This window comes from Teleopsis dalmanni, unplaced genomic scaffold, assembly GCF_002237135.1.
Source record: "Teleopsis dalmanni isolate 2A unplaced genomic scaffold, ASM223713v2 unscaffolded_contig_0482, whole genome shotgun sequence".
NCBI classification, from domain to species: Eukaryota; Metazoa; Arthropoda; class Insecta; order Diptera; family Diopsidae; genus Teleopsis; species Teleopsis dalmanni.
The window spans coordinates 1-13,451 of record NW_024031864.1 but is presented as its reverse complement, the minus strand read 5'-3'; the positions used below and the strand labels follow the sequence as shown (position 1 = coordinate 13,451).

At 29.9% G+C, this 13,451-nt stretch overlaps 1 long non-coding RNA gene across 1 annotated transcript; it reads right to left on the bottom strand.

Annotated features, from left to right (window-relative positions):
- Window positions 1–854: 854 nt before the first annotated feature.
- LOC119663500 lies at window positions 855–12,232 on the bottom strand. Its single transcript, XR_005251053.1, has 2 exons — window positions 11,836–12,232; window positions 855–1,242 (listed from the first exon to the last, which is right to left on the bottom strand). It is a non-coding gene; the product is annotated as an uncharacterized LOC119663500 (long non-coding RNA).
- Window positions 12,233–13,451: the final 1,219 nt, after the last annotated feature.

Sequence of the window (13,451 nt, the reverse complement as noted above, 5' to 3'; positions counted from 1 at the left end):
AATGTTACAACAAAACTTTATAGACAATGTACGTTAATTACGCGTACTCGTTCTCGTATTCGTACAACAGAAATTATTTTCAAATAATTCCTTATGCAAATCATGCAAAATTGTTATATTATTCTGTTTAATGAATAATTATTATTTAGACATATTGAATTAATTGCTGCAAGTTAATTGCTAGACTCATTAAATTTGATGAATGTTACCAATATATGAATGAGCTACAATTCAGTTTGAGCAATGAAGCGTAAAACGAAACATTGGACCACTAATTTTAAACAGCAAAAAACACAAGTGCAAAAAAGATTTAATGAAATAAGTGTTATTTAACACTTACTTTGTGCTCAATGGTCGTTTGTAGATTCTTATCCAAATGCACCTTTATAATTTGGGTGCCATCCAATTTGGCACAAATACGTTTGCCTACGATCTCTGCTGGAAACACTAAATCTTCTCATAATAAGAATTGTTTGTAAAATATTGAAAAATATAAGTAATGATTTTTCGTTGGAGTATTAGAATAAATATAAGTAAAATATACATCCAACCATAAAGTGGATAAAAAAAAAACAAGTTATTTCCTATATTTGATGAAATAAATTAAAAATAAAACTACTGCAATAAAAATGAGAAAACGAGTTTCTATTTTAAAGTTTGCAGAAAATGATGGAAAAATCACACTTTTAATCATCATTACAAGTAATTTATACTTCTAGATCAGTAGAAATAAATAGAAATATCAAGTGAATTATTTTATTAGTTTAGGTTTTAATTAGACGGTATTTTAATTAAAAATAAAAATAAAATCGCTTATTGTGTATAAATTCTATAATCCCGAAAATGGTACTTACCAAGCCATCGCTGCCATTTACTTCGATAGCTGTTTTAAGCCTCTGCGATAATTGTTCTAATAATCTATCGTATTTTATATTTAGTGCATCGAGTCTATGGCTATAATACTGTGTTGCTCCTGGGTCACTGTCTGGTGGACGTAAGTCTCGTCGTGGTGGTGAGAAAGATGGACGTGCCTCTATAAGCCAATCCACAAAGCGTAGACATTTGGCGTCGTAAATCTTGATAATTGTTCAATTCTTCGCCAGAAAATTTCATTTGGTGCCGCTCGTCATTTACAATTTTAGAGTGAAATTTATCGATAATTTTGTGTTCATGTTGTTGACTATCCAATTCTTCTTTAACAGATGATAAATCTGATCCATAGTCGGCTGCAAGTATTTGTTTCTAAACGAGAAAATATGTCAAATTCATATATAAAAAAAAGTTTTATTATACTGATTATAAGTAAGTGAGTAAACTTTTATGACAAAGAAACAGAATCGGTCAGACCAATGTTTTATTATTCTTCCCTTATTATTGCTATTTTATTTTTATATAAATATTTGGAATATTAGATATTATAAGAATATGTAATTGTATAAGAAAAATAATTTTAAATGCATTAGTGGAACTTAATTTTCCAATAAAAAAAAAAATAAAATAAAATCAATTAAATATTTCCTACTTCACTATATTTCATTTAAGAAGTTTTAAAACTCCATTGCACAAATTAAAAAATTTTTCATTTTTATTAAGGAGTGAAAAAATGCAATATAAAATAAAATAAAGTAACATTAAAAATAATGACAGTCTATCATGTGTTTTCATTGTTGCACAAAATGGGAGCACAAAACAGAAAAAAAAGCAACTGACAAGAAGACCAATGACAAAAAAGAACATTATTGTATGTACCAAAAGCAAAACACGAGAAAAAGAGACGTCACTTTCTTCCAGTGCTCGTTAGAATGGAATAGTCATTCGAATACAGAAACACCAAAAACATATGAAACGAATTGATAAAGGAAGCGCGCAAGCAGAACAGGCATAAGCAGCAACCGCATGGAAATATGAGCGACACACAACACACCTTTCTGTACCTTGTTTTTGTGTACAATTTGTTTTGTGCACAATCAACGTAAAATCTGCATAACAAAGAAAGACAGTAAAATATTTCCACATTCTTGAGTTTTGTCTTCAACTCCGTACTCTTTTTAATTTACTCTTTTGCGTACAAGCAGTGCGAGAATAGACAAGAAATTTGTGTGTTCTGCTATATATAATAAAATCACAAAATTTTAATTTTATTTTGGAATATAAAAACAATAATTATTGTTAAATAAACTCAAATTTATTTATGTTTTAACTATTTATTTTTAAATATTCACACACAATTTTCAATTTTCGCTGAAAATTTTTCCGTACACTACAGATCGCGACCGTATTGTTCAAACGCTGTAAACGTAATAAAACTGAAACACTGAGAAGTCGTGTATATAAATCAGTTTGTGTGGATTGTATTAGCAAACTTGTATGCAATACAATCCACAATGCTCTTCTCACCAATTGTTTAGTATAGTAACTGTATGATTTATATGCGTTCCTTCTCTTTTGAATAACAAACAAAATGTTATGCAGAAGTTTTACAGTTTATAAAACTGCACAATGAATGTGGATTGTGGAAATGCACTTTAATTGATATATTTTTCGGCTTATTAGTTTTTTTAAATATTTAAATTTTATATAACATGTATAAATATAAATTATTTAAATAATTTTTTTTAAATTTTTTTACAATTTTATGAATTAAATCATTTTTAATTGCAGTTTATTAATATACGTAAATAGTAAAACCCGCAAAGCAGGAAAATGAATTTTTACTTAATAAAATTCAATTAACTCAAAAATATATTATATATTAATTATATCAGCAAAACTAATGTAATAATTTAATAAAATTAAAAATTATAGCAATTTACATAGAAAATAACTTTCATATATAGAAAATAATTATTTTAAAGACATTTTTGACACTGATTTAAATGAATTTCTAGAGTATTCCGATGAATTTCGTCGAAATAAAAATTAAATGAACTCATAAAAGAATTTTTTAGCCGGTAAATTTGTGTAATTATTTACTATTATTAATTTATTAAGAAAAAAAAACCTTTTTTTCTGCAAACTTAATCCTTAAATTAATTCGCAAATAATTTTATTATAAAAAAAGAATTCAATGAACCACTAAAAAGGTTTGATTCATGCATCAAATATATATGTATGTACTTTAGATAAAGTTTTTAAAGTCATTCTAAAATCAATTTTTTTTTTTTTTTGCTAAGGAAGCTATGTAAATATTTAATAATATTTTATAGTATATCTAGATATCGTATAGGCTAATGTGCTTCTGATGTCGCAATTTTTGGCTGCACGTTCAAAAATTTTGTTTTACATGCGCAGTTCATTTACATGTACATGCGTACATTTTTAAATGCATTGGATTTCAATAATTTACTGCAGGCTTTTAGTTAACAAAGCATATAAGTTTTGATTTATTTTGTTTGAGGTAGCTCTGAAATTAACAAATAATAATTTAAGATTCAAAATAGTAATTCTTTGAGGAAATTGGCTACTTCTGCTAACAGAAAGGGAAGATAAAAAGAAAATTTGCAAACATCGCTTGCACAACAAATTAAACAAACTAACAAACACACCATATGTGTGTAGTGTGTAGTGCACGGCCTCAAAAACAAATAACTTGACTTCCAAGACGGTGGCCGCCTAAAATATTTATGTTCTACTCTGTGCAAACAAACAACAGCAAAAACGAAAATCGAAAAACTGTATAAAAAAGTTGTTAAATAGAGAAAGAAGAAATAACAGAAACTGAACCGTTTGCTTGCAGTGAGAGAGCAGAGCAAATGATTTTTGATCAAATTCACATACGAATAAGAGTAAAATGACAAGTGCAAAAAACTGCCGCGCAAAATTTATTTGCATAAAATATTTTTTGTTATATATTTGTTAAGGGGCAAACATATATTATAAGCTTATATATATTTAGTTTATTATAATTGTTTAAAAAAAATTTGTAATATAAATTACAATTTTTTTATAAATTAATTTATTAGCGAATATATTGTTTTTCGCTCTTTCTCTATTCCTTCTCTCGTAGTCAGACAACTCTCGCATACACACATCCATTTTCGTTTGGCGCTTCTTGAAATGAAGCAAAGTAAATTTCCAAAGCGAGAATTGAGATTAATATGTCCTCAAGTTTTCCTTTGATTGCAATGCATTCTTCTGTGAAGATTCGGCTAACTTGTTTGCTTTCCTCTAAAAAGTATAATAAAATATTTGAATACGTTTTAAATCTGTAAAATTAAATTTAAGCTAAAATTATTTATTTAGTACCACGAGTTCTACGGCTGGCAAATAATTTCTTCATCACAAACGATACAGAAATAGTTTTAATAAGACACTACTGAAGAGAATACTATTTTCGTACTAAACAAATTTATGTATTCAATCTAACATCAAGTAAAAAATTTACACTTAAATTTAATTGAAATTAAGTTCGTATGACAGTTATTTGATAAAATGTTTTTATAATTGGTGAATATACCGCCTACGAAAAAATAAAAATAAACTAATTTAATTAAATTAATTTACCTTCAGCTCTAGCGCGTTTTTCAAATTCGTCAAATAAACGATTTACTTCATCCATTTCACGGCGTAAACGTCTTAATTGTGGATCATTTGGATCACCCTCACTTAAAAGTTTATCTGCGTCATCATTGAGTGCACGCCGTATCGCTGTACGCTGTTCTGGACCCACTGCAAGAAATTGGTCACAGAACGATCGAATAACCGTTTAAGTCGTTCAGCTGCATCAATTGCCTCTTGGTCAGGAGGAGGCATTAATAAGCAAGCACTAGGAATTGAACCCTCTTGTCCTATTGAATTACAAATTCTCCATTTAACTCGACTAGAGTTATCGAGCAAGATACAAGTTTCTCCCTTTTCAATTTGTAGTTGACCTTGCTGCTTATAAGCACATATTGCTTGTACAGAGCATTGATTATTTACCGGTTGTCGTCTTTTATATAGTGGAACAATTGTTTGAGCCCGATGGGTCAAATTAGCAACAGTTTCACTAAAAGCATTCAATTCTTCACGTAAATCCTGCATACCACGTAATAAAGCTTCACCTTGATCAAGACCAAAATCCGATTGAGAATATTTGCTATTTAAAATGTCATCACGCTTCACGAGCCATTGCTCGGCATCTTTTATTTCAGCAAAAAATTGATGATATTCGGTAGCATGCTTTAAGTGGACTTCAAGACACAGTGTCAACTGAAGCAGCCAAGCCCATTGTTGTTGTAGTACGGCAACCCTCTCAGAGTCCCGGTACAGTTGCTGACAGAAGTCAAAATCAAACCAAGCGAAACAGACTTCGTAAAGTTACTGCGCAGAAACTTAGGTAATGTACGAACTCAACCTGGACTGCGACACGGTCAACAACCAGTCTTAGTACCCAGCGAGCTGTCAGAGAGCAAGTATGTATTCCTACGCATCGATCGCGTTCCGACACCGTTAGAACAACTTTACGAGGGCCTATTGATTATTTATTATTATGAAATTTAAATCAATAAAACAAATCCATAAAGAAAATGTGTGAATTTTATGTTAAATTGAGTGTCAAATTTGATCAAGTGAATATTTTTTTATACAATATTAAATTTAACCGACACGAGCACCACTCAATATGGTAAATGCAACAAAAATTTTTTAAATCGTGATAACAGTAAATAGCAATGCAAAAAATTTACAATATTTTTTCAATGTTACAACAAAACTTTATAGACAATGTACGGTAATTATGCGTACTCGTTCTCGTATTCGTACAACAGAAATTATTTTCAAATAATTCCTTATGCAAATCATGCAAAATTGTTATATTATTCTGTTTAATGAATTATTATTATTTAGACATATTGAATTAATTGCTGCAAGTTAATTGCTAGACTCATTAAATTTGATGAATGTTACCAATATATGAATGAGCTACAATTCAGTTTGAGCAATGAAGCGTAAACGAAACATTGGACCACTAATTTTAAACAGCAAAAAACACAAGTGCAAAAAAAGATTTAATGAAATAAGTGTTATTTAACACTTACTTTGTGCTCAATGGTCGTTTGTAGATTCTTATCCAAATGCACCTTTATAATTTGGGTGCCATCAAATTTGGCACGAATACGTTTGCCTACGATCTCTGCTGGAAACACTAAATCTTCTAAAATAAAATACACAGCAGTTAAACTACGCGAACGGATTATTGCACCGTCTTGTTTTTACGAAAACTTTGTAGTTACTCGTTCACTATCTAAGTCTTTACGGTGCTGATATAACTCTTCCTCTTCAAGTGGTCCTTGCAAACCCTTATGAAATATATTTCTCATCCACCAGAAACTCCATCTCGAAAATATATTAGCGGTTGAGTAGGGATTCTTTGGGCGTTCAATTTTTCTTCTAGTCCGATTGATGTTAAATTTCTTTATTTACAGTTACGTTTGATTATGATAAACCAAAAATGTAGTAATAAATTCGAAGTTCAAGAAATGAAGATAACCGACACGAGCACCACTCAATATGGTAAATGCAACAAAAATTTTTTAAATCGTGAATAACAGTAAATAGCAATGCAAAAAATTTACAATATTTTTTCAATGTTACAACAAAACTTTATAGACAATGTACGGTAATTATGCGTACTCGTTCTCGTATTCGTACAACAGAAATTATTTTCAAATAATTCCTTATCCTTATGCAAATGATGCAAAATTGTTATATTATTCTGTTTAATGAATTATTATTATTTAGACATATTGAATTAAGCTGCAAGTTAATTGCTAGACTCATTAAATTTGATGAATGTTACCAATATATGAAGCGTAAACGAAACATTGGACCACTAATTTTAAACAGCAAAAAACACAAGTGCAAAAAAGATTTAATGAAATAAGTGTTATTTAACACTTACTTTGTGCTCAATGGTCGTTTGTAGATTCTTATCCAAATGCACCTTTATAATTTGGGTGCCATCCAATTTGGCACAAATACGTTTGCCTACGATCTCTGCTGGAAACACTAAATCTTCTAAAATAAAATACACAGCAGTTAAACTACGCGAACGGATTATTGCACCGTCTTGTTTTTACGAAAACTTTGTAGTTACTCGTTCACTATCTAAGTCTTTACGATGCTGATATAACTCTTCCTCTTCAAGTGGTCCTTGCAAACCCATATGAAATATTTTTCTCATCCACCAGAAACTCCATCACGAAAATATATTAGCGGTTGAGTAGGGATTCTTTGGGCGTTCAATTTTTCTTCTAGTCCGATTCATGTTAAATTTCTTTATTTACAGTTACGTTTGGTTATGATAAACCAAAAATGTAGTAATAAATTCGAAGTTCAAGAAATGAAGATAACCGACACGAGCACCACTCAATATGATAAATGCAACAAAAATTTTTTAAATCGTGAATAATAGTAAATAGCAATGCAAAAAATTTACAATATTTTTTCAATGTTATAACAAAACTTTATAGACAATGTACGGTAAAATTACGCGTACTCGTTCTCGTATTCGTACAACAGAAATTATTTTCAAATAATTCCTTATGCAAATCATGCAAAATTGTTATATTATTCTGTTTAATGAATTATTATTATATAGACATATTGAATTAATTGCTGCAAGTTAATTGCTAGACTCATTAAATTTGATGAATGTTACCAATATATGAAGCGTAAACGAAACATTGGACCACTAATTTTAAACAGCAAAAAACACAAGTGCAAAAAAGATTTAATGAAATAAGTGTTATTTAACACTTACTTTGTGCTCAATGGTCGTTTGTAGATTCTTATCCAAATGCACCTTTATAATTTGGGTGCCATCCAATTTGGCACGAATACGTTTGCCTACGATCTCTGATGGAAACACTAAATCTTCTAAAATAAAATACACAGCAGTTAAACTACGCGAACGGATTATTGCACCGTCTTGTTTTTACGAAAACTTTGTAGTTACTCGTTCACTATCTAAGTCTTTACGGTGCTGATATAAGTCTTCCTCTTCAAGTGGTCCTTGCAAACCCTTATGAAATATTTTTCTCATCCACCAGAAACTCCATCTCGAAAATATATGAGCGGTTGAGTAGGGATTCTTTGGGCGTTCAATTTTTCTTCTAGTCCGATTCATGTTAAATTTCTTTATTTACAGTTACGTTTGATTATGATAAACCAAAAATGTAGTAATAAATTCGAAGTTCAAGAAATGAAGATAACCGACACGAGCACCACTCAATATGGTAAATGCAACAAAAATTTTTTAAATCGTGAATAACAGTAAATAGCAATGCAAAAAATTTACAACACTTTTTCAATGTTACAACAAAACTTTATAGACAATGTACGATAATTACGCGTACTCGTTCTCGTATTCGTACAACAGAAATTATTTTCAAATAATTCCTTATGCAAATCATGCAAAATTGTTATATTATTCTGTTTAATGAATTATTATTATTTAGACATATTGAATTAATTGCTGCAAGTTAATTGCTAGACTCATTAAATTTGATGAATGTTACCAATATATGAATGAGCTACAATTCAGTTTGAGCAATGAAGCGTAAACGAAACATTGGACCACTAATTTTAAACAGCAAAAACCACAAGTGCAAAAAAAAGATTTAATGAAATAAGTGTTATTTAACACTTACTTTGTGCTCAATGGTCGTTTGTAGATTCTTATCCAAATGCACCTTTATAATTTGTGTGCCATCCAATTTGGCACAAATACATTTGCCTACGATCTCTGCTGGAAACACTAAATCTTCTAAAGCAAAATACACAAGTTAAACTACGCGAACGGATTATTGCACCGTCTTGTTTTTACGAAAACTTTGTAGTTACTCGTTCACTATCTAAGTCTTTACGATGCTGATATAACTCTTCCTCTTCAAGTGGTCCTTGCAAACCCATATGAAATATTTTTCTCATCCACCAGAAACTCCATCACGAAAATATATTAGCGGTTGAGTAGGGATTCTTTGGGCGTTCAATTTTTCTTCTAGTCCGATTCATGTTAAATTTCTTTATTTACAGTTACGTTTGGTTATGATAAACCAAAAATGTAGTAATAAATCCAAAGTTCAAGAAATGAAGATAACCGACACGAGCACCACTCAATATGGTAAATGCAACAAAAATTTTTTAAATCGTGAATAACAGTAAATAGCCATGCAAAAAATTTACAACACTTTTTCAATGTTACAACAAAAACTTATAGACAATGTCGGTAATTACGCTACTCGTTCTCTTATTCGTTTACAACAGAAATTATTTTCAAGAATAATTCCTATGGCAAATTCATGCAAAATTGTTATATGTATTCTGATTAATGAATAATTATTTATTTAGACATCATTGAATTAATTGCTGCAAGTTTAATTGCTTAGACTCACATTTAAATTTGATGAATGTTACCAATTAGAAATTGAGCTACAATTAAAAGTTGAAGCAATTGAAGCGTGAAAACGGGAAACATTGGACACTAATTTTAAACAGCAAAAAAACACAAGTGGCAAAAACAAATTATAATGAAATAAGTGTATTAAACACTTCTTTGTGCTCAATGTCGTTGTAGATTCTTATCCAAATGCACCTTTATATATAATTTGGGTGCCATCCAATTTGGCACGAATACGTTTGCCTACGATCTCTGCTGAAAACACTAAATCTTCTAAAATAAAATACACAGCAGTTAAACTACGCGAACGGATTATTGCACCGTCTTGTTTTTACGAAAACTTTGTAGTTACTCGTTCACTATCTAAGTCTTTACGGTGCTGATATAACTCTTCCTCTTCAAGTGGTCCTTGCAAACCCTTATGAAATATATTTCTCATCCACCAGAAACTCCATCTCGAAAATATATTAGCGGTTGAGTAGGGATTCTTTGGGCGTTCAATTTTTCTTCTAGTCCGATTGATGTTAAATTTCTTTATTTACAGTTACGTTTGATTATGATAAACCAAAAATGTAGTAATAAATTCGAAGTTCAAGAAATGAAGATAACCGACACGAGCACCACTCAAATATGGTAAATGCAACAAAAATTTCTTAAATCGTGAATAACAGTAAATAACAATGCAAAAAATTTACAATATTTTTTCAATGTTACAACAAAACTTTATAGACAATGTACGGTAATTATGCGTACTCGTTCTCGTATTCGTACAACAGAAATTATTTTCAAATAATTCCTTATCCTTATGCAAATCATGCAAAATTGTTATATTATTCTGTTTAATGAATTATTATTATTAAGACATATTGAATTAATTGCTGCAAGTTAATTGCTACACTCATTAAATTTGATGAATGTTACCAATATATGAATAAGCTACAATTCAGTTTGAGCAATGAAGCGTAAACGAAACATTGGACCACTAATTTTAAACAGCAAAAAACACAAGCGCAAAAAAAGATTTAATGAAATAAGTGTTATTTAACACTTACTTTGTGCTCAATGGTCGTTTGTAGATTCTTATCCAAATGCACCTTTATATATAATTTGGGTGCCATCCAATTTGGCACGAATACGTTTGCCTACGATCTCTGCTGGAAACACTAAATCTTCTAAAATAAAATACACAGCAGTTAAACTACGCGAACGGATTATTGCACAGTCTTGTTTTTACGAAAACTTTGTAGTTACTCGTTCACTATCTAAGTCTTTACGGTGCTGATATAAGTCTTCCTCTTCAAGTGGTCCTTGCAAACCCTTATGAAATATTTTTTTCATCCACCAGAAACTCCATCTCGAAAATATATTAGCGTTGAGTAGGGGATCTTTGGGCGTTCAATTTTTCTTCTAGTCCGATTCATGTTAAAGTTCTTTATTACAGTTACGTTTGATTATGATAAACCAAAAAATGTAGTAAAAATTCGAAGTTCAGAAATGAAGATAACCGACACGAGCACCACTCAATATTGGTAAATGCACAAAAATTTTTTAAATCGTGAATAACAGTAAATAGCAATGCAAAAAATTTACAACACTTTTTATTTTTCAATGTTACAACAAAACTTATAGACAAGTGACGATAATCACGCGTTACTCGTTCGCGTATTCGTAACATACAGAATTATTTCAAATAATTCCTGTATGCAAATATGCAAATTGTTAATTATTCTGTTAATGAATTATTATTATTTAGACAGTATGAATAATTGCTGGCAACGTTATTGCGTACGATCATTAAATTTTGATGAATGTTACCATATTGAATGAGCTACAATTCGTTGAGCAATGAAGCGTAAAACGAAACATTGGACCACTAATTTTAAACAGCAAAAAACACAAGTGCAAAAAAGATTTAATGAAATAAGTGTTATTTAACACTTACTTTGTGCTCAATGGTCGTTTGTAGATTCTTATCCAAATGCACCTTTATAATTTGGGTGCCATCCAATTTGGCACAAATACGTTTGCCTACGATCTCTGCTGGAAACACTAAATCTTCTCATAATAAGAATTGTTTGTAAAATATTGAAAAATATAAGTAATGATTTTTCGTTGGAGTATTAGAATAAATATAAGTAAAATATACATCCAACCATAAAGTGGATAAAAAAAAAACAAGTTATTTCCTATATTTGATGAAATAAATTAAAAATAAAACTACTGCAATAAAAATGAGAAAACGAGTTTCTATTTTAAAGTTTGCAGAAAATGATGGAAAAATCACACTTTTAATCATCATTACAAGTAATTTATACTTCTAGATCAGTAGAAATAAATAGAAATATCAAGTGAATTATTTTATTAGTTTAGGTTTTAATTAGACGGTATTTTAATTAAAAATAAAAATAAAATCGCTTATTGTGTATAAATTCTATAATCCCGAAAATGGTACTTACCAAGCCATCGCTGCCATTTACTTCGATAGCTGTTTTAAGCCTCTGCGATAATTGTTCTAATAATCTATCGTATTTTATATTTAGTGCATCGAGTCTATGGCTATAATACTGTGTTGCTCCTGGGTCACTGTCTGGTGGACGTAAGTCTCGTCGTGGTGGTGAGAAAGATGGACGTGCCTCTATAAGCCAATCCACAAAGCGTAGACATTTGGCGTCGTAAATCTTGATAATTGTTCAATTCTTCGCCAGAAAATTTCATTTGGTGCCGCTCGTCATTTACAATTTTAGAGTGAAATTTATCGATAATTTTGTGTTCATGTTGTTGACTATCCAATTCTTCTTTAACAGATGATAAATCTGATCCATAGTCGGCTGCAAGTATTTGTTTCTAAACGAGAAAATATGTCAAATTCATATATAAAAAAAAGTTTTATTATACTGATTATAAGTAAGTGAGTAAACTTTTATGACAAAGAAACAGAATCGGTCAGACCAATGTTTTATTATTCTTCCCTTATTATTGCTATTTTATTTTTATATAAATATTTGGAATATTAGATATTATAAGAATATGTAATTGTATAAGAAAAATAATTTTAAATGCATTAGTGGAACTTAATTTTCCAATAAAAAAAAAAATAAAATAAAATCAATTAAATATTTCCTACTTCACTATATTTCATTTAAGAAGTTTTAAAACTCCATTGCACAAATTAAAAAATTTTTCATTTTTATTAAGGAGTGAAAAAATGCAATATAAAATAAAATAAAGTAACATTAAAAATAATGACAGTCTATCATGTGTTTTCATTGTTGCACAAAATGGGAGCACAAAACAGAAAAAAAAGCAACTGACAAGAAGACCAATGACAAAAAAGAACATTATTGTATGTACCAAAAGCAAAACACGAGAAAAAGAGACGTCACTTTCTTCCAGTGCTCGTTAGAATGGAATAGTCATTCGAATACAGAAACACCAAAAACATATGAAACGAATTGATAAAGGAAGCGCGCAAGCAGAACAGGCATAAGCAGCAACCGCATGGAAATATGAGCGACACACAACACACCTTTCTGTACCTTGTTTTTGTGTACAATTTGTTTTGTGCACAATCAACGTAAAATCTGCATAACAAAGAAAGACAGTAAAATATTTCCACATTCTTGAGTTTTGTCTTCAACTCCGTACTCTTTTTAATTTACTCTTTTGCGTACAAGCAGTGCGAGAATAGACAAGAAATTTGTGTGTTCTGCTATATATAATAAAATCACAAAATTTTAATTTTATTTTGGAATATAAAAACAATAATTATTGTTAAATAAACTCAAATTTATTTATGTTTTAACTATTTATTTTTAAATATTCACACACAATTTTCAATTTTCGCTGAAAATTTTTCCGTACACTACAGATCGCGACCGTATTGTTCAAACGCTGTAAACGTAATAAAACTGAAACACTGAGAAGTCGTGTATATAAATCAGTTTGTGTGGATTGTATTAGCAAACTTGTATGCAATACAATCCACAATGCTCTTCTCACCAATTGTTTAGTATAGTAACTGTATGATTTATATGCGTTCCTTCTCTTTTGAATAACAAACAAAATGTTATGC